Source organism: Stomoxys calcitrans, chromosome 1 (genome assembly GCF_963082655.1).
Source record: "Stomoxys calcitrans chromosome 1, idStoCalc2.1, whole genome shotgun sequence".
NCBI lineage: Eukaryota > Metazoa > Arthropoda > Insecta > Diptera > Muscidae > Stomoxys > Stomoxys calcitrans.
In genome coordinates, this window is record NC_081552.1 from 152747766 (window position 1) to 152774447 (window position 26682).

Below are 26682 nucleotides of genomic sequence, written 5' to 3' on the forward strand. Positions count from 1 at the left end.
TGTCACTATTCGGACTTGGAAAAACATTCTATACTGCCATCAGCGATTGGTTTTGCGGTATCCTCTTGGCCGCCATTGTAGGACATTTGCAGCTGGAGAATATATTCTTTCCATATTCCAAGCATATTTTCTGCATAAGTTAATAGATTTTGTTTCGCAGTAGGATGCGGCTGCACCAAAGCCATCGGTTTGATATTTGATTCTTTGGTAAAATTTCCGGGCTTCATCCTTGCTCCTTTATATCTCAATTCGCGCAAACTCACATCTTTTCATTTCCCCTTTCTTTCTACGGAATAGACGTTTCTCCTCTCTCCTAAAACCTCTCATTCATCTGCCAATTTGCTACTGACTTCAGGGTTGCTCTATATGCCGCATTTTGGTTTCAGTAGTATTTCTACGCTTTTGGTCGTACCATGTATTTCCTGGGGCAGGATTTTGGTCTTTTAAGGCGCTCGTAGAAAATATCCTTGGTCTGCACGGCACAAATAAGGCTGGTGTTAAAGAATTTGACCTTATGTGGATTATGGCAAGACTTTCATCCACCGGAGTAAACCAGGAGACAAGATGTTCAAGTCTCCTACTAACCACAAACCCACAGACAAATTCATGTCTGTTCCATGGCAGCAAGATGAAACAGTCCTTTGGTGTTGTTGCGACGTCTTTCCCTATCCAACGCAATTCCTGTAAGGCGTCAATATCTGCCCAGTACTTCTCCAATACGTCTGCCAGTGTGTATACAGCACCTTCTCTATAAAGAGTGCGGACATTCAAGGTCCTTTTTTCGTTTGTGTGGTCGTCAATGTTATTGGAGTCGCGTTAGAGGAAACGAGTCCTATAGTGGTTGGTGTGTTGTGATCTCTGGCTTTCCTTTTCCAATTAAAAAAAAAACTTCGATCATTTAACTCTCTCGAAACGAAAAATTATGAAATAATGATATTTGCCCTTAAAGCTAGTACTATGTTCGCTTTTCGGGAAAGTTTTTCGTGATTACTTTCTTTATATATTAGACTTTGAAGCAAAAATACTTGCCGATCTCATTTAGTAGGACATTCCCCCATAACTTATGAAACATCATTGAGAGTTTTGAAGTGTTTGTTATCGCGGAAAAATGTGTTTTCATCTGTGAAACACAAACATAGTACTAGCCATAACAGGCAAAAAACTTGAACTTGCACAGTAACATGGAAACAATTGTTGACGTAGGGGAAAAAAAGTACATCACTGCAAAGGAAAACATATGCAATGGAAAGGAACAGCTAGTGTGAAAGGTGTCAAACTATGTTAGTTTCGTGTTTATATTGAGTTTACACTTCTCAATTACATTAGGCGTGGACTAATGTGATTGAGAAGTCACCTTATCCAGGACGAAACCCGTTCCACAGTGCACACAAAAAAGTAGTACTAAAATCAATTGAAAAGGTCTTATTTAACGCCCACATTAAGCATACTTTTATCAAATGTCAACCAGCTCATTTGGCAATATCAAGTGTGAACACGATCAATATAAAGAAAACAGCGCCTAAAATTAAAATAAGTTCGGCCGGGCCAAATCTTATATACCCTCCACCATGAATTGCATTTGTCGAGTTCTTTGCGCAGTATCTCTTTTTAGGCAAACAAAGAATAATGAATATGTACTGTTATGCTATTGGAGCTATATCAAGTTATAGTCCGATTCGGACCAAAAATTAATTGAATGCTGAACATTGTAAAAGTCATTGCGTAATATTTCAGTCCATTCGGATAAGAATTGGGCCTTGTAGGGGCTCAAGAAGCAAAATCGGGAGATCGGTTTATATGGGAGCTGTATCAAGCTATAGACCGATTCAGACCATATTGCACAAGTATGTTAAGGACCATGGGAGAAGCCATTGTACAAGATATATTTATATGGCCGCTCTATCAGGTTATGAACCGATTTGCGCCATACTCATCACAGTTTTTGGAAGTCATATCAAAACACCTCATGCAAAATATTAGCCAAATCGGATGAGAATTGGGCCCTCTAGCGGCTCGAGAAGTGAAGATCCAAGATCGGTTTGTATGTCACCTATACCAGGTTATGGACCGGTTAGGACCATACTTCGCACAAATGTTAAAGTGATTCCAAAACTCCACGTGCAAAATTACTGCCAAATCGGATAAGAATTGCGCCCTCTAAAAGCTCAAGAGGTCAAGACCCAAGATCGGTTTATATTGCAGCTTTATCAGGTTATGTACCGATTTGAACCATGCATAGCATGGGGGTTGCAAGTGATATTAAATCACTACTTGAAAAATTTCAGTCAAATCGGACGAGAGTTGCCCTCTAGAGGCTCAAGAAGACAAGACCCAAGATCGGTTTATATGGCAGCTTTATCAAAACATGGACCGATTTGGGCCATTTACAATCCCAACTGACCTACACTAATAGGACGTATTTGAGCAAAATTTCAAGCGGCTAGCTTTACTCCTACGAAAGATAGCGTGCTCTCGACAGACAGACGGACGGGCATAGCTAGTTAAGTTAGCATGTCACTACGATCAAGAATATATATACTCTATGGGTCTTAGACGCATATTTCGAGGTGTTACAAACAGAATGACGAAATTAGTATACCTCCATCCTATGGTGGAGGGTATAAAAATTAAAAAAATCTAAATTCCAGAGATTTGGAGAATTTCGTGCTTGAATTAACTAAACTTGCACTCATAGAAAAGAGTTTTCTGAAGATAGAAAACACTGTCTGCTGAATATTAGTAGTTAATTTTGCTGCTATTGTAGCAGTTATTCTGCTATTACAGCAATAGTACTGCATGTTCAAAGTGTCAGGCTTACGGCATTATAGTCTGTTGTTTACTGAAAATGACTGCTGCTAAATTATGAAGCGGATGTTAGAAGAAACAAGTAAAAGCGTGCTAAGTACGGCCGGGCCGAATCTTGGGATCCCATGGATTCTGCTAAAAATTTATACAAAACAAATTAAGTTGTACGGCATAATTTTATTCTACATACCAAACTTCTGTTAAACCATCAATAATTAAAGCTTCTAGGAACCGAAAAAGGATGACCGAGAGATCGGTTTGCATGGAGGTTACATCAGGTTACAGACTGGTTTTGGCCGTATTCGGCACAGTTGTTGGAAGTCGTAACAGAACACCGCATGCAAAATGTCAGCCTAACAGGACAAAAATTGCGGCTTGTAAGGACTCAAGATGTCAAATCGGGAGATCGGTTTATATGGAAGCTACGTAAGGTTAAAAACCGATTTGGACCGTACTTGGCACAGTTGTTGGAAGTCATAACAAAACACTACATGCAAAATTTCAGCCAAATCGGACACAAAAGGCTCGAGAAGTTAAATCGAGCGATCGGTTTATATCGCAGCTATATGAGGCTCTTGACCGATTTGGACCATGCTTGGCGTAGCAGAACACCGCATGCAAAATCGGAGAAAAATTGTGGCTTCCAGTGGCTCAAGAAGTCAAATCGGGAGATTGGTTTATATGGGAGCTATATCAGGTTATAGACTGATTTTGACCGTATATGACACAGTTGTAGGATGTTGTAATGGAACTTTACACGCAAAATTTCAGCCAAATCGGACAAGAATTGCCATTCAGGGGCTCAAGAAATTTATTCGGGAGATCGGTTTATATGGGAGCTATATCTAAATCCGCACCAATATAGCCAATTTGCAAACTCCAACGACCTATATCGACATGAAGTATCTTTGCAAAGTATCAAGCGGCTAGCTATACGCGTTCGACCTCTATCGTGATTTCGACAGACAGACGAACATGGCTAGATCTCCTCTGAACGTCGAGATTATCAAGAATATATATACTTTATGGGGTCTTAGACAAATTGTTGAGAGGTGTTACAAACGGAATGACTAGTTTAGTATATCCCCATCCTATAGTGGTGGGTATAAAAATAGAACACAAAAGTAAATGTGTGGCTTGATAACCACCACTGAATGTATACTTACTATAAACTTTTTATACCGTCCACCATAGGATGGGGGTACACTATTTTCGTCATTCTGTTTGTAACACCTCGAAATATTCAACTGAAGCCCCATAAAGTATGTATATTTTTGATCGTCATGTCATTTTAAGTCGATCTAGCCATGTCCGTCCGTCTGTCTGTCGCAAGCACGCTAACTGTCGAAGGAATAAAGCTAGCCGCTTGAAATTGCGCAATAAATTTTTATTAGTGTAGGTCGGTTGCGATTGTAAATGGGCCAAATTGATCCATGTTTTGATATAGCTGCCATATAATCCGATCTCGGGTCTTGACATGACCTCTAGAGGGCGCAATTTCCGTCCGATTTGAAATTTGAAATTTTGCACATAGTGTTTTGCTATCTCTTCCAACAATTGTGTTAAGTATGATTCAAATCGGTTCCTAATCTGGTATAGCTGTCGTATAAACCGACCTTGGATCTTGATTTCTTGAGCCAATAGAGCGCGCAATTTTCATCCGATTTAGCTGCAATTTTGCATGAGGGGTTTTGTTATAACTTCCAATAACTGTGCTAAGTATGGCGCAAATCGGTACAGAACCTGATATAGGTGCCATATAAACCGATCTGGCATCTTGACTTCTTGAGCCTCTAGAGGGCGCAATTCTCATCCGATTTGGTAGAAATTTTGTACAACTTCTTCTTTCATGGCCTTCAACATACGTGTCTAATGTGGTCTGAATCGATCAATAGGTTGATACTGCTCCCATATAACCTATCTCCCTATTTTGCTTTTTGAGCCCCTACAAGGCGCAATTCTTATCCGAATGAACTAAAATATTCACAATGACTTCTGTAATGTTAAGCATTAATTTATGGTCCGAATCGGACTATAACTTGATATAGCTCAAATAGCATTACAGTTCTTATTCAATATTCTTTGTTTACCTACAAAGAGATACCGCGCATAGAACTCGACAAATGCGATCCATGGTGGTGGTATATAAGATTCGGTCCGGCCGAACTTAGCACGCTCTTACTTGTTACTTTAAATTTAGTTAAAACAAGTAAAACGGCGTTAAGTTCGGGTATATATGTAAACCACCTTTCATCAAAATTTGGTGAAAATTTCATACCCTATACTCATATACCTCATACCGATTTGAACTATATACGACACGGATGTCGAAAAGCCGAACATAAGTCACTGTGTCAAATTTCAGTGAAAGCGGATTATAAATGCGCCTTTTATGGGGCCAAGACTTTAAATCGAGATATCGGTCTACATGGTAGCTATATCCAAATCTGGACCGATTTGGGCCAAGAGGCAATAAATGCCACTTTTATGGGCCCTAAACCTTAAATCCAGAGATCGGTCTATATGGCAGCTATATTTAAATCTGGACCGATCTGAGCAAAATTGAAGAAGGACGTCGAAGAGTTTAACCAAACTCACTGTCTCAAATTTCAGCGACATCGGACAATAAATGCGTCTTTTATAGCCCCAAAACCTAAAATCTAGATATCGGTCTATATGGCAGCTATATCCAAATCTGGACCGATCTGTGCGATATTTCAGAAGTATGTCAAGGGGCTTAACTTAACTCACTGTTCCAAATTTCGGCGACATCGGGCAATAAATGAGCATTTTATGGCCAAAAACCATAAATCAAGAAATCGGTCTATATGGCAGCTATATCCAGATTTGAACCGATCTGGACCAAATTAAAGAAATATGTCAAAGGGCCTATCACAACTCACTGTCCCAAATTTCAGCAAAATCGGATAATGAATGTGGCTATTATGGGCCTTACACCACAAATCGGAGGATCGATATATATCCAAATCTGGACTGATCTGAGCCAAATTAACGAAGGATGTCGATGGGCCTTACACAACTCACTGTCCCAAATTTCAGCAAAATCGGACCATAAATGTGGCTTTTATTGGCCTTAGACCCTAAATCGGAGGATCGGTCTATATGGCAGCTATATTCAAATCTGGACCGATCTGAGCCAAATTGACATAGGATGTCGAAGAGCCTAACACAACTCACTGTCCCAAATTTCAACAAAATCGGATAATAAATGTGGCTTTTATGGGCCTAAGACCCTAAATCGGAGGATCGGTCTATATGGCAGCTATAGTCAAATCTGGACCGATCTGAGCCAAATTGACGAAGGATGTCGAAGGGTCTAACACAACTTATAGTCCCAAATTTCAGCAAAATCGGATAATAAATGTGGATTTTGTGGGCCTTAGACCCTAAATCGGCGGATCGGTCTATATGGGGGCTATATCAAGATATAGTCCGATATAGCCCATCTTCGAACTTAACCTGCTTATGGACAAAAAAAGAATCTGTGCAAAATTTCAGCTCAATATCTCTATTTTTAAAGACTGTAGCGTGATTTCAACAGACAGACGGACAAACGGACGGACATGGCTAGATCGTCTTAGTTTTTTACGCTGATCAAGAATATATATACTTTATAGGGTCGGAAATGGATATTTCGATGTGTTGCAAACGGAATGACAAAATGAATATACCCCCATCCTTCGGTGGTGGGTATAAAAATGCGTAAGGTATTCAAAACAAGTAACAGGCAACCATAAAAAGTACAATAGCACACATTTTTTTTCATCAGACTTGTGTAGTCAAAACAGCAGATTTTGTTAGTTAAATTGCAGTAAGAAATGTTTGATAATACAGCAGCCCTATGTTTGCTGAAACAGCAGTAATGTCTGCTTTCCAATTTTCAACAGACAAAAACTGCTGTTTTAGCAAACATTTTTGCTGTTTTAAATAACAAATTTGGTTGAGGGTGGTCATACTGTACTTATGACACCGCTGAGGCTTGATTCAAGTGAACTTTTTTTTAATTTTTTTTTTTTTGAGTGTGGTGATGTGCTTTTATCTTTGGCTTTCCTTTTCCATTCAGAGAAAAATCTCCCATTATTGAGCTCGTCTCAAAATATAAACAAAACGAAGGATTAGGGAAGTCCGTTTTTACTATTCTTTTGTTTCTCTGAGCAATCTTTTTAGTTTCCGGGTTCGGGATACTGGACCAGCGCCCAAACCGTATGGGTTATGTGGGATCGCACATGAATCTCTCGATGTCGCTAGCCGCTTGTTATGGCTCAAGAATCGGCCAATCTGAACTGATTTTTATGAAATTCACCCCTAACATAAAAATTCATAAGATATTTCTATGTTGCGGTGTAAATATCTCCACGTTACAATATTTGCCCAGTCTGGTGAATACACAGTATTTATGTGTGGGTGGTAAATTTACATCTGATAGGATCCTTTTAAGGGGCTTCATCCTTGCCCTGAAAAAAGTCTACTGCAAATATCAAGATGATCAAATGGAAAATTCGATCAGTAATTTGATTCCAAATAAACATCGACCAACTCACAGTGGGAGAAAATCGAACAAAGCAAGTAAAATATATGCCGTGTGAGAACGAGTATAGATATCTATTAAAAATATTAAATGGCTAAAGCTGAGGTGCTAGCAAAATTGTGTGCAAAATTTCAAGGCCTTAGGTTGTCCGGGCGCTTTTTTGCAGGTGCCTAAATGTGGCCATCTCGGTATTTTGAGAATTTGTAAGGGCTACTAAAACTTCATTTATGGTCCGATTTTCAAAATTCTGGATAGTGGATAGTGCTCGAAAATCCCTAGTGTTGTATAGTATCTCCACAGGTTTCGAGGATATACGAGTTTTTGTTTTAATTTGTTGAAATTTCGGCCGAGATTGGCTTCGTATTTTGCAATTTACGAATGCATTTGTGGTTCGATTTTCACTTTTATGCATGATTTGGATTCGTGTTAAAATTTACACTGACTTTACCGCAACATATGTCCACATTTGATCAGTTTGTTAAAAGTTCTCCAATAACCGTGCCACGTACTGTTGAAGTAGGTCTATAAACTGACATAGCTCCCATATATCCCGGTCTCCCGATTTGGCAGCTTGTCCCACTGGAAGCCATAATTTTTGTACGATTTGGCTAAAATTTTGTATGTAATGCAAATTGCTAATTTTGCCCATGAACATTTCAATATGGAACAGTGGCAAAGTTCTCACATAACAATGAGTGCAACTTGATTCAAGTAAAAGCTCAATGATAAGGGGCCTCCCTTTTATAACCGAGTCCGAACGGCGTGCCGCAGTGCTACACCTCTTTGGAGAGAAGTTTTACATGACATAATACCTCACAAATGTTCCCAGCATTGATGGTCTCGCCTGAATTCGAACCCATGCCTTCAGCGTCATAGGCGGACATGTTAACCTCTGCGGTACGGTGGTTGTATGTAGTGTTCTGTTACGACTTCCAACAACTGTGCTAAGTACGGTTGTAATCGGTCTATAACCTGACATAGCTCCCAAATAACCCGATTTGACATCTTGAACCCCTGCAGTCCATAATTTTTATCCGATTTGACTAAAATTTTGCATGTAGTCTTCTGTTATGACTTCCAACAACTGTGCCCAGTACGGTTGAAATCGGTCTATAACCTGATATAGCTCGATCTCACGTCTGTATCCCCAGGCGGCAAAAATGTTTGTCCGATTTGGCTAAAATTTTGCACGCGATGTTCTGTTACGACTTTCAACAACTGTTCCGAGTACGGTCTAAATAGGTCTTTAACCTGCTGTAGCTCCCATATGAACCGACCCCACGATTATCCTTGTTCGGTTCCCAGAAGCTTTAATTTTTACCTGGTTTGGCAGAAATTTGGTGTTATGCCTTTCAACTTATTTTATTTTGTGTCAATTTAGAACGTTTTTTACTTGTTTCTGTTTCAAACAAATGTCCTTGATTATAATACCTTGCACCAAAGCATGTAAGTGGTGTAGGGTATAATAACAATAGCCAGAAACCCTGCGAGTCAAAAGCACGAGGTTTACTTGATTTTAGCCTTACCCTCTCCTTACCATGCTCATGCCGGTGTCGGCATACAGCGACGAATCCAAACAACTTTCGGCCAACTAGCAACAAAACAAACAACCGACAACATCTCATTCAACATACAACAATGCTAGAGAGCAGCAGAAAGTAAAAAAAAAAATACCCAACAACACTTACAAATGGCACAAGTGCCAGTTGGGAACTTGGCAAATTCATAAAAGTATCTGCTCGCCTTAAAAACGAACTCAGTTGCGAACGGTACTTTGAAAAAACGTGTATGCACTTTGCACAGAAGGGTTCACTTGGCTTAACACAAACGCATACACATACATACTGGCATACAAATGCACTCAGCCCCAAACACTCTCTTCTGCACCTGCATAGCGGGCGCAATACACGCGTAGACCGAATGAAAAAAAGAGCATAAAAAACTGCAAGGAAGGAATAACGTCATTTTGTCTATCTCCCAATATATGACCGGCCCAAATGTTTACACAACGGTCGCAGTCTTAGTAGTCCGGAAAAAAGTGAGCCCTTTCATCAACGTGAAAACGGAGCGGCAAACGCGAGGTGAAAAGCGAAAAAACAAAAAACTCCAATTAATAATGAATGATATTTAATATGAAGATGAGATCAGATGATGCCATTTAGTGAGTGCGACCGGCCGGCGGTGAGCGTCTGTTGTCTTCGCATAAATTTTACGCAGTGTGCATCAAAACACAACCATCAACAACAAACAGCTATTAAAAAGCTTGCTAGTGTGTCGTTGCTGTTTTGCGGTGTTTTTTCTTTGGCAGAAGAGAAAAAAAATATATGTATCTGCAACAGACGGATGCAAACAATTGCTAAAGCGTTTTTTCATAGCCTTCGACTCGCCGCTTGGACGCACCGAAACGGACAAGTGTGCATATGATGAGGATGATTTATTTTTAACAAGAATTGTGAACATGTAAAAGTGTGTCTTTCAGACAATCGAAAACATATTTTAGCGACAAAAAATATTTGAAAACATCTGTCATTCAATCGAGCAAACAAGAAAAAAAGAAAGAATAACAAAATTATATAAAAATTGAAAATTAAATGAAACGAGACGAGACGAAAAACTGCTAAGAAATGCGCGTGCTATGTACTTTTACAATGTACAATATATCCCCATACATGTGTACTTAGCGTTTGTTCTACGGAGGAATAAGTGCGATAGTCCGTTTGCAAAAATTAGTAGCGGGTCTTTCGCGCATTGAGGTTGAAAGTTTTGGGAAGGGTTAATACATCACTAAAAAACTTTATGATAAAATCATAGGCCGAAGATATTGTAAAGCAAGTTAAACGATTTAAGATCGGTTTGGATTATTTAGAATTGGACAAACTGAACATTGACATCGACGTGTCCTCTTTAACTCAAATGGGACAAATTGCCATTTTGAAGTTAAATTGGGAGATGAAACTATGTAAATAAGCCATATTTACCACATACCATGCACTCATAGTTTTTTTGATTTGCCTTAATGACAGCAAATCTGCAGAAAAATTGTAACATTAAGTTTATCATGATGCAGCGATAATGTTGCTGTTTTCAGATGTTAAAAATTTAACTTGAAATATCGTAAATATTATCGGCTTAGCCCACCCCAGAGGCCGTTCTACGCTTATGGCGTAGAAGCACCATAAAAAATTGTCCTTCGACTTGACTACGTCGGCCCCAAGAAGACGCATTTATTATTCGATTTGGCTAAAACTTTGCACATAGATTTGTTATGTCTGCCAATATCCGTGGTATGTACGGGCAAAATCGCTCGATAACCTGATATACATCCCATATAAACCGATCTACCAATTTGATATCTTGAATCGCTGGAAGCCGCAACTGTTATCCTATTTGACTGAAATTTTGAACGTAGTATTCTGTTACGACTTCCAACAATTGTGCCAAGAACAATCCAAATCGGATTTTAACCTGATGTAGTTTCCATATAAACCGATCTCCTGAAGAGTCTTCTACCGCCCAAGAATCTTGTGCCCTTCAACTAAGTTCGTTTGTGTAAATTTTTTTGTAGAATCCATGGTGGCACATTTTTATTGGTTTGATTTAAAATCATAACTAAAATATAATTCAAATTTAAATTTTGTCTGCTATTACATCAAATTTTTAGCAACTTATCAATGCGAAGAAAGTTAGAAGACACATTATACAACAATCCAATAGACCGAACCAATTTCGTCTTGGCTGGTCTCACCCAGGCCACAGAAATTTAATTACACACAGTGGGATGGGTCAAAAAAATATAATGGAAAAAATTATATTTTTGAACGGATAGGCATATTTTACACCCATAACTTCTAAACAACTACTGAGGCATTTTCTATAAATCAATAAAAACAAGTAAAAGCGTGCTAAGTTCGGCCGGGCCGAATCTTATATACCCTCCACCATGGAGCGCAGTTGTCGAGTTCTTTTCCCGACATCTCTTCTTAGGCAAAAAGTGATATAAGAAAAGATTTGCTCTGCTATTAGAGCGATATAAAGATATGATCCGGTTTGGACCACAATTAAATTATATGTTGGAGACCTGTGTAGAATGTCAGCCAATTCGAGTAAGAATTGCGCCCTTTGGGGGCTCAAAAAGTAAAATAGAGAGATCGATTTATATGGGAGCTGTATCGGGCTATAAACAGATTTAGACCATAATAAATACGTATGTTGATGGTCAAGAGAGGATCCATCGTACAAAATTTCAGGCAAATCGGATAATATTTGCGACTTCTAGAGGCTCAAGAAGTCAAGATCCCAGATCGGTTTATATGGCAGCTATATCAGGTTATGAACCGATTTAAACCTTATTTGACACAGTGGTTGAAAGAAAAAATAAAAAATAAAAAACGTCATGCAAAATTTCAGCCAAATCAGGTAGGAATTGCGCCCTCTAGAAGCTCAAGAAGTCAAGTCCCCAGATCTGTTTATATGACAGCTATATCAGTTTATGAGCCGATTTGAACCATTTTTGGCACACTTGTTGGATATCATAAAAAAACATGTCGTGCAAAATTTCATTCCAATCTGATAAGAATTGCGCACTTTAGAGGCTTAAGAAGTCAAGACCCAAGATCGGTTTATATGGCAGCTATATCAGGTTATGGACCGATTAGGACCATACTTGGCACAGTTGTTGAATATCATAACAAAACAAGTCGTGCAAAATTTCATTATAATCGGGTAAGAATTGCGCACTCTAGAGGCTTAAGAAGTCAAGACCCAAGATCGGTTTAAATGGCAGCTATATCAGGTTATGGACCGATTAGGACCATACTTGGCACAGTTGTTGGATATCATAACAAAACACGTCGTGCAAAATTTCATGCCAATCGGATAAGAATTGCGCACTTTAGAGGCTCAAGAATTCAAGACCCAAGATCGGTTTATATGGCAGCTATATCACATTATGGACCGATTTGAACCATATTTAGCACAGTTGTTGGATATCATAACAGAACACGTCGTGCAAAATTTCATTCCAATGGGATAAGAACTGCGCACTCTAGAGGCTCAAGAAGTCAAGACCCAAGATGGGTTTATATGGCAGCTATATCAGATTATGAACCGATTTGAACCATACTTGGCACAGTTGTTGGACATCATAACAAAACACGTCGTGCAAAATTTCGTGTCAATCGGATAAGAATTGCGCACTCTAGAGGTTCAAGAAGTCAAGACCCAAGATCGGTTTATATGGCAGCTATATCAAAACATGGACCGATATGGCCCATTTACAATACCAACCGACCTACACCAATAAGAAGTATTTGTGCAAAATTTCAAGCGGCTAGCTTTACTCCTTCGGAAGTTAGCGTGCTTTCGACAGACAGATGGACGGACAGACGGACGGACATGGCTAGATCGACATAAAATGTCACGACGATCAAGAATATATATACTTTATGGGGTCTCAGACGAATATTTCGAGTAGTTACAATCAGAATGACGAAATTAGTATACCCCCCATCAGAAACTTTGTGAGCTTTTTTTAATTGTTTACTATTTGAAAACAGCAAAAGATGTTTGCTGTTTAAGCAACAATATATTGCTGTCCCATTTTCAGACTATCTGATGTTAAGAAAACATTTTTTATGTTTTTAATAACAAAATCTCTGAGTGTACAATATGGTTTTATATGAGACGTAAACCAGATTATTGCAATACTTCAGGATCATGAACAATATTTATGGAACTTAGAAGACCCGGTGGCCTATTGGTGGGTCTTCAAAATTGCCATTGAGTGACACACAATGGGATAGAATCAAAACAAAACTATTTCACCTCGGGCAAATCTTGGTAGATCCTTCAAGTTAGTCACTTCGGCATTTCGAAAAATTGTTCGGGTTGCCAAATCGTCATTTGTGGTCTAATTTCTAATTATCTCCTTTTGCTGAATAGTGCTCAACAATCCCTACAAAAAAAAGTCCGCTTGGGGTCTACAATATCTCTCTTGGTTTTGGGGATATTCAACCTTTCAATTTTTTCGAATTTTGGTCGAGACTTGCTTCTTATTATGCTATTTACAAAGACATTTGTGGTTTGATGCATGATTTGTTTTCATTGATAAGTATTTATTGAAAAAACTTGCTTTAATACCTTAATCATCAGCCTGAAGCTCTGCTATATGTATATCAAAATAGTCAAAATAGCAAAGCCCCGATCCCCTTTTTGGGATTTAGATTTTTTTTAATATGTTCCCTAAACGCATGTAAAAAACACAATTTTAAATACTATATACATATACCATATTCTGTTTTTGAATTTTCTTAGCTTTAGTTGAAAAAGTAAGAACGGGCTAAAGTTGGGCGAAGCCAACTTATTCGATACCCTACACTACAATGGGTATGCAGGTTAAGTCATAGAAACTAAATGAAATGTAGAATTTCGACCAAAATCCGGACATATTGTGGGAGTTATAGAAAAAATCATAGTGCAAAATATTGAGAAGGTCGGTTGATAACTACGCTAGGAACGGGAGATATGGGGGCTGTATCTAAATACGAGCAGATATATATATATATATATACATATATATATATATATATATATATATATATATATATATATATATATATATATATATATATATATATATATATATATATAATAAATATATATGACAGCTATATCCGTATCTGAACCGATTTCAACCAAAATCCGCACGTCTTGTGGTAGTCCTAGAGGAAAGCTTATTGCAAAGGTTTGAGCAGACCTGTTCATGGATGTGATGGCAAAGGCTCTAGAAGTGAAAGTCGGGAGAAAAAAATATATGAGGGAGCTATATCTGTATCTGAAGCGAGAGAGAGAGATTCATAAGATACTCCCTTGTGTCAATTTTCGTGAGAATCGGTTAACAAATGACAATATTATTGTAGCACTAGTCCAAATGGATAAACTTATAAATTTATATGGGAGCTATACCCAAATCCGAAGCGATTTTTTGCAATTTCAGGCCAAAAAAAAAATGCTCGCGTTAAATTTGGGCACGATTAGATGAAAATTGCGAACTATAATTTGTACCCAAATTAACATGGACAGACAGACAAGCAGACAGACATAGCTAAATCAAATCAGAATATGATTCTCAGTCAATCTGCGTATTTATCAATGGGTCTAGCTCTCTTCTATCTGGGTATTACAAACAGTACTGGTGTAGGGTATAAAAACTGAATTTGTTTTCTTTAGGCAATTACTAAAATGTGTGTCTTATTTTTGAGTACATTCGTCGCGTATTTGAACATTCTTAGTTTTTTTGGCAAAGTGTTACATTTCTGGGCCATATATTTTGCTGACAAAAACGAAAAGTGAACTAAACAAGTAAAATATTTCTATTTCAGAAGACATTGTGGCGCTATAAACAAGAAAAAAACGAAAACAAAAACATTAGAGATCAGCAAATTCAGTGGTTCTTCACAACGGCATTGAATAATGAAAGATAGACATTGAATGTTTCTTCGAATGCTACCGACCGACTTTAGCTAACAGTTTGCAAAGGGAGCGAATGAAATTATATCAGTCTTTTTGCAAATTCATGCTGTCAATGTCAAAACAAATGTCATCATCTTCAGCATCATCATCAGCACCAGTAGGAGCAGCAACGGCGACAGCCCGTATTACCCGCAGCAACGATGTTGGTAAGTGGTTACAATGCACTTAAATTGCATATCGTATAAATACATTTAAATCTGAACAAACGTTTGATATTCTCTAAGACTCAGGAAACCAAATATGTTTTACCCGCGCCCTTAGGATAGAGGATATATTCATTATACCCTACACCACCACGGTGGTACAGGGTATTATAAGTTTGTGCATTTGTGTGCAACGCTAAGAAGCAGAAGAGCTAGACCCATTGATAAATATATCGATCGCCTTAGAATCACTTTCTGATTCGATTTATTTATGTCCGTCTGTGAATCCATGTATTTTTGTTTTGTTTTGTTACTGATCTTTATATATCTGCAAAATTTCATCAATATCGGTTCAGATTTGGATATAGCTCCCATATATATTTGTCGTCGGATTTTCATTAATGTGGCGTGGTAACAACAATTTCCAAACGATCTGTTCGAAAACAAGTAGGAGCGTGCTAAGTTCGGCCGGGCAGAATCTTATATACCCTCCACCATGGATAGCATTTGTCCACTTCTTTACGCGGTATCTCTTTTAAGCAAACAAAGAATAATGAATAAGAACTGCTATGCTATTGGAGCAATATCAAGCCGATTCGGACCATAAATTAATAGAATGCTTAACATTGTAGAAGTCATTGTGTAATATTTCAGTCCATTCGGATAAGAATTGGGCCTTGTAGAGGCTCAAGAAGCAAAATCGGGAGATCGCTTTATATGGGAGCTGTATCAAGCTGTAAATCGATTCAGACCATATTGCACACGTATGTTTAGGGTCATGGGAGAAGCCGTTGTACAAAATTTGTGCTAAATTGGATCTGAAGTGCTCTCTCTAGCGGCTCAATAAGTCAAGATCCCAGATCGGTTTATATGGCAGATATATCAAACCATGGACCGATTTGGCCCATTTGCAATCCCAACCGACCTACACCAATGAAAATTATTTGTGCAAAATTTCAAGCGTGTAGCTTAACCCCTTCAAAAGTTAGCATGCTTTCGACAGACGGACGGACATGGCTAGATTGACTCAAAATTTCATGACGATCAACAATATATACACGCATATTTCAAGGTGTTACTATGGTGGAGGGTATAATAATTAGGAGCTGTCTTTGAGGAGGTAAAGAAGTTCGATATAGTAGTTCTAGCCAGGATTCAAACCTATGCATTCAGTGTAAAAGGCAGACATGCTGTTCAATGGATCACCGTTGCATCCAAGTTTCACGCATTATATGTGAACAAACAAATCAGTCAGTCTCAGGAAAATGTGGTGCACGGCGAAGGGTATGACACTTGCCTATTTTTAATTTCAACGGTGAATTATTCAATTACAATTCTTATTTAAAAATGTCTTGCAATTAAATTGCAAAATGAATTTCCGTGCAGTGGCAAACGTTCGATTGTAAAGGGTGATTTTTTTGAGGTTAGGATTTTCATGCATTAGTATTTGACAGATCACGTGGGATTTCAGACATGGTGTCAAAGAGAAAGATGCTCAGTATGCTTTGACATTTCATCATGAATAGACTTACTAACGAGCAACGCTTGCAAATCATTGAATTTTATTACCAAAATCAGTGTTCGGTTCGAAATGTGTTCATTCACCGTAACGTTGCGTCCAACAGCATCTTTGAAAAAATACGGTCCAATGATTCCACCAGCGTACAAACCACACCAAACAGTGCATTTTTCGGGATGCATGGGCAGTTCTTGAACGGCTTCTGGTTGCTCTTCACTCCAAATGCGGCAATTTTGCTTATTTACGTAGCCATTCAACCAGAAATGAGCCTCATCGCTGAACAAAATTTGTCAAAATTTGAACACATTTCGAACCGAACACTGATTTTGGTAATAAAATTCAATGATTTGCAAGCGTTGCTCGTTAGTAAGTCTATTCATGATGAAATGTCAAAGCATACTGAGCATCTTTCTCTTTGACACCATGTCTGAAATCCCACGTGATCTGTCAAATACTAATGCATGAAAATCCTAACCTCAAAAAAATCACCCTTTACATGACATTTAATACAATTGCTACATTATATATTTAATGGCTGTTTCTCACACAGAAATAGATGTACATTTTCAATGTGCTATAATTGTTGAACTTCTGCAATTAAAAAGACTTATCGATTACTCTGATAATTACACATTTTAGTTTGAAGAATTTAGTTCCATTTTCATACCACGGAGGAAATGCTTCGTTGCAAGCGCAAATCAAATTAAATACACTAAATGTTTACTTGCTTGTGTTTTTCTTCCAAAGTGAAGCGAGGGTCGAGGTTTTTTTATACCCTCTACCATAAGATGGGGGGTATACTAATTTCGTCATTCTGTTTGTAATTACTCGAAATATTCGTCTGAGACCCCATAAAGTATATAAATGGTGATTTTTTTGAGGTTAGGATTTTCATGCATTAGTATTTGACAGATCACGTGGGATTTCAGACATGGTGTCAAAGAGAAAGATGCTCAGTATGCTTTGACATTTCATCATGAATAGACTTACTAACGAGCAACGCTTGCAAATCATTGAATTTTATTACCAAAATCAGTGTTCGGTTCGAAATGTGTTCATTCACCGTAACGTTGCGTCCAACAGCATCTTTGAAAAAATACGGTCCAATGATTCCACCAGCGTACAAACCACACCAAACAGTGCATTTTTCGGGATGCATGGGCAGTTCTTGAACGGCTTCTGGTTGCTCTTCACTCCAAATGCGGCAATTTTGCTTATTTACGTAGCCATTCAACCAGAAATGAGCCTCATCGCTGAACGGTGAATGAACACATTTCGAACCGTACACTGATTTTGGTAATAAAATTCAATGATTTGCAAACGTTGCTCGTTAGTAAGTCTATTCATGATGAAATGTCAAAGCATACTGAGCATCTTTCTCTTTGACACCATGTCTGAAATCCCACGTGATCTGTCAAATACTAATGCATGAAAATCCTAACCTCAAAAAAATCACCCTTTATATTCTTGATCGTCGTGAAATTTTGTGTCGATCTAGCCATGTCCGTCCGTCTGTCGAAAGCACGCTAACTTCCGAAGGTGTAAAGCTAGCCGCTTGAAATTTTGCACAAATACTTCTTATTAGTGTAGGTCGGTTGGTATTGTAAATGGGCCATATCGGTCCATGTTTTGATATAGCTGCCATATAAACCGATCTTGGGTCTTGATTTCTTGAGCCTCTAGCGTGCGCAATTCTTATCCGATCAGAATGAAATTTTGCACGACGTGTTTTGTTACGATATCCAACAACTGTGCCAAGTATGGTTCAAATCGGTCCATAACCTGATATAGCTGCCATATAAACAGATCTGGGGATTTGACTTCTTGAGCTTCTAGAGGGCGCAATTCCTATCCGATTTGGCTGAAATTTTGCATGACGTATTTTATTTTTACTTTCAACAACTGTGTCAAATAAGGTTCAAATCGGTTCATAACCTGATATAGCTGCCATATAAACCGATCTGGGATCTTGACTTCTTGACCCCTAGAAGTCGCAATTATTATCCGATATGCCTGGAATTTTGTACGACGGATCCTCTCATGACCACCAACAAACGTGTTTATTATGGTCTGAATCGGTCTATAGCCCGATATAGCTCCCATATAAATCGTTCTCTCTATTTTACTTCGTGAGCCCCAATGGGCGCAATTCTTATACGAATTGGCTGAAATTTTACACAGGTCTCCAACATATAATTTAATTGTTGTCCGAACCGGACCATATCTTGATATCGTTTTAATAGCAGAGCAACTCTTTGCTTATATCCTTTTTTGCCTAAGAAGAGATGCCGGGAAAAGAACTCGACAAATGCGATCCATGGTGGAGGGTATATAAGATTCGGCCCGGCCGAACTTAGCACGCTTTTACTTGTTTATCATGATTTCGATGACAGAGCATAACTTGCCAGACAATAAAAAGATTTGTCGCAGGCAATACTTCAATCGTAGATATTTTAAAGCCTGGTTAAGACCTACGTTCAGGAGTTAAAATGTAACTTTAATCTGATACAACAATACCACTTTCTAGCTCATCAGAATGAAATTGGCTGGTTGTTGAACGCAAGCGTTTGTTCGGCCTGCAAACGAAAAAAACTGATTTAGGTTTGTTTATTTCAGTTTTAACGAAGAATTTATCAAACGACTGACTGTCTGACTATCTCATTAAGCAACAGCGGATACTGGTCTCATATTAATTAAAGTTTAAGCTCAATGATAATGGACCTGCTTTTTTATGCCGAGTCGAGTTTTTACATGCAGGATACCTTACAAATGTAGCCAGCATTAGTAAGGGGACAACGTTGAAAATTTGGCGATATTCACGGGATTTGAACGTTCGACGTCATAGGCGGACATGCTAACCCCTGCGCCACGGTGGCCTCCAAATTGAAAGTTAAGATGGAATATAAATTTTGTTTAAATATTTATGATATTTTTAAGTTTTTTATCTTTTTACCACCTAAAAACAGCAAAATATGTTTGCTGTTTGGGAAAAAAATCTGCTGTCCCATTTTCAGCAGACTTTCTGTTGTTACTACAAACATTTTTGATAACAAAGTTCTTTACTTATCACTGGGCCTATCTCTCATTCTTTTGTGTGTTACAATGCACTTAGTTATAATACCCTGTACACTCATCCAAATTTGTTACTCAAAACAGCACAAATGTTTGTCAAGACAATTTTTTGTCTGCTGAAAATAGGAAAGCAGACATTACTTCTGTTGCAGCAAACATAAGGCTGCTGTATTAGCAAACATTTCGGTCAGCTAAATCAGCAAACAAAATCAGCTGTTTTAACTACAACAAGTAAAAGCGTGCTAAGTTCGGCCGGGCCGAATCTTATATACCCTCCACCATGGATCGCATTTGTCGAGTTCTTTTCCCGGCATCTCTTCTTAGGCAAAAAAGGATATAAGAAAAGAGTTGCTCTGCTATTAAAACGATATCAAGATATGGTCCGGTTCGGACCACAATTAAATTATATGTTGGAGACTTGTGTAAAATTTCAGCTAATTCGTATAAGAATTGGGCCCATTGGGGCTCACAAGGTAAAATAGAGAGAACGATTTATATGGAATCTGTATCGGGCTATAGACCGATTCAGACCATAATAAACACGTTTGTTGATGGTCATGAGAGGATCCGTCGTACAAAATTTCAGGCATATCTGATAATAATTGCCACCTCTAGGGGTCAATAAGTCAAGATCCCAGATCGGTTTATTGGCAGCTATATCAGGTTATGAACCGATTTGAACCTTATTTGACACAGTTGTTGAAAGTAAAAATAAAATACGTCATGCAAAATTTCAGCCAAATCGGATAGGAATTGCGCCCTCTAAAAGCTCAAGAAGTCAAATCCCCAGATCTGTTTATATGACAGCTATATCAGGTTATGGACCGATTTCAACCATACTTGGCACAGTTGTTGAATATCATAACGAAATACTTCGTGCAAAAATTTATTCAAATCGGATAAGAATTGTGCCCTCTAGAGGCTCAAGAAGTCAAGACCCAAGATCGGTTTATATGGCAGCTATATCAGGTTATGAACCGATTTAAACCATACTTGGCACAGTTGTTGGGTATCATAACAAAACACGTCGTGCGAAATTTCGTTCCATTCGGATAAGAATTGCGCCCTCTAGAGGGTCAAGAAGTCAAGACCCAAGATCGGTTTATATGGCAGCTATATCAGGTTATGGGCCGATTTGAACCATACTTGGCACAGTTGTTGTTAACTCCTGAACGTAGGTCTTAACCAGGCTTTAAAATATCTACGATTGAAGTATTGCCTGCGACAAATCTTTTTATTGTCTGGCAAGTTATGCTCGGTCATCGAAATCATGATAAACAAGTAAAAGCGTGCTAAGTTCGGCCGGGCCGAATCTTATATACCCTCCACCATGGATCGCATTTGTCGAGTTCTTTTCCCGGCATCTCTTCTTAGGCAAAAAAGGATATAAGAAAAGAGTTGCTCTGCTATTAAAACGATATCAAGATATGGTACGGTTCGGACCACAATTAAATTATATGTTGGAGACTTGTGTAAAATTTCAGCCAATTCGTATAAGAATTGGGCCCATTGGGGCTCACAAAGTAAAATAGAGAGAACGATTTATATGGAATCTGTATCGGGCTATAGACCGATTCAGACCATAATAAACACGTTTGTTGATGGTCATGAGAGGATCCGTCGTACAAAATGTCAGGCATATCGGATAATAATTGCCACCTCTAGGGGTCAATAAGTCAAGATCCCAGATCGGTTTATTGGCAGCTATATCAGGTTATGAACCGATTTGAACCTTATTTGACACAGTTGTTTAAAGTAAAAATAAAATACGTCTGCAAAATTTCAGCCAAATCGGATAGGAATTGCGCCCTCTAAAAGCTCAAGAAGTCAAATACCCAGATCTGTTTATATGACAGCTATATCAGGTTATGGACCGATTTCAACCATACTTGGCACAGTTGTTGGATATCATAACGAAATACTTCGTGCAAAAGTTTATTCAAATCGGATAAGAATTGTGCCCTCTAGAGGCTCAAGAAGTCAAGACCCAAGATCGGTTTATATGGCAGCTATATCAGGTTATGAACCGATTTAAACCATACTTGGCACAGTTGTTGGGTATCATAACAAAACACGTCGTGCGAAATTCCATTCCATTCGGATAAGAATTGCGCCCTCTAGAGGGTCAAGAAGTCAAGACCCAAGATCGGTTTATATGGCAGCTATATCAGGTTATGGGCCGATTTGAACCATACTTGGCACAGTTGTTGGATATAATAACAAAACACGTCGTGCAAAATTTCATTTCAATCGGATAAGAATTGCGCACTCTAGAGGCTCAAGAAGTCAAGACCCAAGATCGGTTTATATGGCAGCTATATCAGGTTATAAACCGATTTGAACCATACTTGGCACAGTTGTTGGATATAATAACAAAACACGTCGTGCAAAATTTCATTTCAATCGGATAAGAATTGCGCCCTCTAGAGGCTCAAGAAGTCAAGAGCCAAGATCGGTTTATATGGCAGCTATATCAGATTATGAACCGATTTGAACTATACTTGGCACAGTTGTTGGATATCATAACAAAACACGTCGTGCAAAATTTCGTTCTGATCGGATAAGAATTGCGCACGCTAGAGGCTCAAGAAGTCAAGACCCAAGATCGGTTTATATGGCAGCTATATCAGGTTATAGACCGATTTGAACTATACTTGGCGCAGTTGTTGGATATCATAACAAAACACGTCGTGCAAAATTTCATTCCAATCGGATAAGAATTGCGCACTCTAGAGGCTCAAGAAGTCAAGACCCAAGATCGGTTTATATGGCAGCTATATCAAAACATGGACCGATATGGCCCATTTACAATACCAACCGACCTACACTAATAAGAAGTATTTGTGCAAAATTTCAAGCGGCTAGCTTTACTCCTTCGGAAGTTAGCGTGCTTTCGACAGACAGACGGACGGACGGACGGATGGACGGACGGACGGACAGACGGAAGGACGGACGGGCAGACGGACGGACATGGCTAGATCGAAATAAAATGTCACGACGATCAAGAATATATATACTTTATGGGGTCTCAGACGAATATTTCGAGTAGTTACAAACAGAATGACGAAATTAGTATACCCCCCATCTTATGGTGGAGGGTATAAAAATCTGTTGAAAGGATTGATATTTGCCTGTTACATGGTTTGATTACTTTAGGCATTTTCTATACCCACCAACATAGGATAGGGGGTATATTCATTTATTCATTCCGTTTGCAACACATTGAAATATCAATTTCTGACCCTACAAAGTATATATATTAGGTGCACAGAAAAGTCTCAAAAAACCCATTGCACAAACCTAAATTTTTGTAGAAAAAGCTTTTCTACCAAATGTCTGCTGTTGGTAAAACTGTTTACAATGGTTCCCAGTACATTAGTAAGTTATACTTTTTAGTATAAAAACTTCTCCTAAATTCATTACTGTCAGTTTACGAAACTCCTATTTATGAAAAGGTATGCAGACTGTGCCACTGCATATTTCGGATCGTCGTAAAATTCTAAGACGATTTAACGATGTCCGGGTGTCTGTCAGTCCGTCTGGTGTCATCACTCTACAGTCATCAAAAATTGAGACATTGAGCTGAAATTAAAGATACGTCTTTCTGATGTATGCAGGCTAAGTTCTTGTATGGGCAAAATCGGATCATATTGCATATAGACCGATCTGACGATGAAGGGTCTGAAGCCCATAAATTCTTTATATTTTATCACATATCGCTGTAATCTGAAATAGGGAGTAGTTTTAGGCCTTCCGACATCTGACCCAAATATGGTTCAGATCGGAGTATTTTTAGATATAGCTGCCATATAGGCCGATCTGCTAATATAGGGTCTAAGGCTCATAAAATATATTTTATTATCCGATTTCGCTGAAATTTGAAACAGTGAATAACTTTGAGCTTCCCGACATTCCACCTAAATATGGTTCACATCGGACTATATTTAGATATAGCTGACATATAGACCGATCTGCCGATAAAGGGTCTGAAGCCCATAAAAGTTTTATTATCACCCAAATTCGCTGAAATTTGAAATAGGGAGTTGATTTGAGCCTCCCGACATCCCACCTAAATATGCTTTAGGTTAGGTTAGGTTTAAGTGGCAGTCTGCCATCAGACTCACTTAGACGCTTTCGTCCATTGTGATACCACAGAAACAGAAGAAGGACGATGCCTTCTAGTTCATACCGTTGAACAATCCAGATCACTTTAAAAAACACAATAACTTGCGAATATTCACATCCGCTAAATCAGACAGGTAGTCAAAGAAATGAGAACCTAAAGTGGAACTCCTTCTGACTGACTGTCAGCATGTTTTCCGATTAGACAGTGATCTGTCATGACCGACACAGTGACTGAGACGTCTGTTCTGGCCAATGACTGCAAATTAGTAGACTTCTTCAAGTCTAGATTAGGCCACATAGTTTTGGAATGCTCACAGTCACATCTTGGCGACCATCTATCATTCGTTGTCCTTCGGGGCTGGTCCTGAAAACTTAGCTTACATGTCGCTTGAGGAATACCCACAGATCCCAGTAACCCTGAAATGTGTAAGGTAGTTCCTAGTATCGCAAGGTCGTTCGCTTTACAATTCCCTGGGATATCTCTGTGGCCCGGCACCCAGAACAGGTGAATTTTGAACTGTTCTACCATCTCGTTAAGAGATCTGCGACAGTCGAGGGCGGTTTTTATGTTCAGAAATACGTTTTCCGGGAAATACGTTCCCGTCTTAATAACATTATATCTTAGCCATTCACCACTTCTTTAATTGCAAGGATCCCCACTTGATACGCGCTGCTGTGGTCGGGTAACCTTTTCGATATGACCAGTTCTAGATCTTTATAGTACACCCCAAAGCACACCTGGTCGTTTAGTTTGGAACCATCCGTACAAAAGTCTATGTAACTTCTGTTACCAGGGATATTGTTGTTCCAATCGGTTCTATCAGGAATAATGGTACAGTACTTTTTATCAAATACGGCTCAGGTAGGGTGTAACCAACACTAATTGGAACATAGGATATTGTATCAAGGATACCACAGGGTCTGTAGCCGCCACATGACCAATGAGAAAGCTCCCTTAATCTCACGGCAGTGGTCGTTGCAATTTGTGTCGTCCTCACTGCGGCTGTGATGCACAAACAAGCCATCCTTTGGATCCGGTTAAGTATTGAGCGCCGTCCACCAGAACACAACACCATATAATATTATAGGTCTGATAGGTCTGCAGTTTATACCCAAAGCATACACACGGTCTTAATCCCCAACTTTTACCAATGACCCTCTTGCAGGTGTATAGGCCAAGAGTTGTCTTTCGTGCCCTTTTCAAAATATTGTATTTGAAGTTAAATTTCCTGTCCAGCAAAACACCCAGGTATTTTGTGCTTTCTGTAAATGGAATATTCTGTCCTCCCACGGTGACAGTTTCCACTGTAGGCAACTTGTACCTCCTGCTGAAAAGAACAACTTCTGTCTTGCACGGATTTATTCTTAGAACAATTTCGGTAGCCCGTTTTGCTGTTGCACGTAGAGCTTCCTGAAGTACATCTCTTAGAGTGCTAGGAAACTTCTATAATATATTGTTAATGGCTATATTACAAAGTAGAAGATACAGTACACCTCCTAGAGGTGTTCCTCTGTTGACCCATCTTTTTAGATCCACAGATCCCCAGCCTGCCGTAATACATCTTTTAGTAAGTAAGTTATTAATAAACTTTCTTACGGTGGAGTTGATGCCTAGAAACTCACACTCATTCATGATTGACGTCGGATTTACATTATTGAAAGCACCTTCAATGTCAAGATGTGCTACCATTGTATATTCCATGACAGTGAGAGCAACCTCTATGTAGCCGACTAGGTCGTGAAGGGCTATTGCTACAGCGACAGGCGTTCTCCTGCGTCTTTGCCCTAAGATATGTTTCTATCAACCTCTCAAGAATCTTCAACTTAAAGGATGACAGACTAATAGGACGAAAATTTTTGGCCTTCGTGTAGTAGGATTTTTCTCCGGAGTGAAAATAACCTTCGTGTCCCTCCATCCCAAAGGAATATATGACATTATGATACAAGCAGAGTATATCTCCATAAGCCAGGGTACCAGTGCATCAGACAAAGCTTGTAATTCAACTGGTGATACATCATCAGGGTCTGGCGACTTAAAGGAGTCGAAACTTCGTATCGCCCAAAGGATTTTCGACTCAGACATAATTTCCCTAATGGCCTCCGACGAATGCTTAGCAGTGACATGCTCTTCTGGCGCCACGTTGTCCGTGGAGAATTTCCTGGGAAATGTGTATCAACAAGTAGTTCTAATGTTTCCTCACAAGACATTGTCCATACATTTTCTGACTGCTGAATATACCCCACCGTAATAGGTCTCGAGGACAGAATCTTCCTTAGTCTAGTGGACTCAGATGTGTACTCCAAGGAGCTGCAGAATTCTACCCAAGATTTGTTCTGAGTCTTTATAAGTTCGCCCTTATAGTTTCTTAGCTCAGCCTTATAGATGTCCCAATCGTGTGGTGCTCTTGTGACTTTTGCTCTGTTGAAGACTTTTCTGCAGTCCTTCCTTAGACCAACCAGCTCTGGGGTCCACCATGGCGGCCGCGGCTTGCCCCTTGGCTTGACACTAGGGCATGCTACACAAGCGAGTCATTCAGGGCCTTCGTGATCCGCTTGACCACTATGTCTATATCCTCCGCAGTTTCCACTTCCTTTTCTGGTCTAGAAGGGAGAGACGTGAATTGTGCCGAAAATTTATCCCAATCCGCCTTTCTTCTGTTTCTGGCGAGGGACTACTACTGCGGTATTTTCTCCAAGTTGAAACTAATATAACGATGATTATAGAAGCGGTCATCCAAAACTTCCCAGTCGCATATTCTTCCAATTATAACTTCCGATACAAAGGTAATATCTGGTACCTCACGCCAGTTCCTGGTAATAAAGGTTGATTTATCCCCTTTATTACAAATCGCCAGATTGCAACTTATAATATACTAGCTGACCCGGGCCCGCTCCGCTGCGCCTTCTTTTACTTTATATGGAACAAAAGTTTTCTTGGA

The 26682-nt window shown here is 39.0% G+C and overlaps 1 protein-coding gene across 4 annotated transcripts in view; it reads left to right on the plus strand.

Moving 5' to 3' along the window:
- Window positions 1-26682, plus strand: part of LOC106093129 (protein rhomboid) — a 430079-nt gene that overhangs the window by 92537 nt on the left and 310860 nt on the right. Inside the window, exons 1-2 of one of the 4 annotated variants that reach the window (XM_059360525.1) lie at window positions 9173-9435; window positions 14734-15030. The gene's annotated coding sequence lies outside the window, so the exon portion shown is untranslated. Of the gene's footprint in view, window positions 1-9172; window positions 9436-9495; window positions 9821-14733; window positions 15031-26682 lie in introns of those variants that run through there. The other 3 variants (XM_059360527.1, XM_059360526.1, XM_059360528.1) reach the window with 3 other exon arrangements.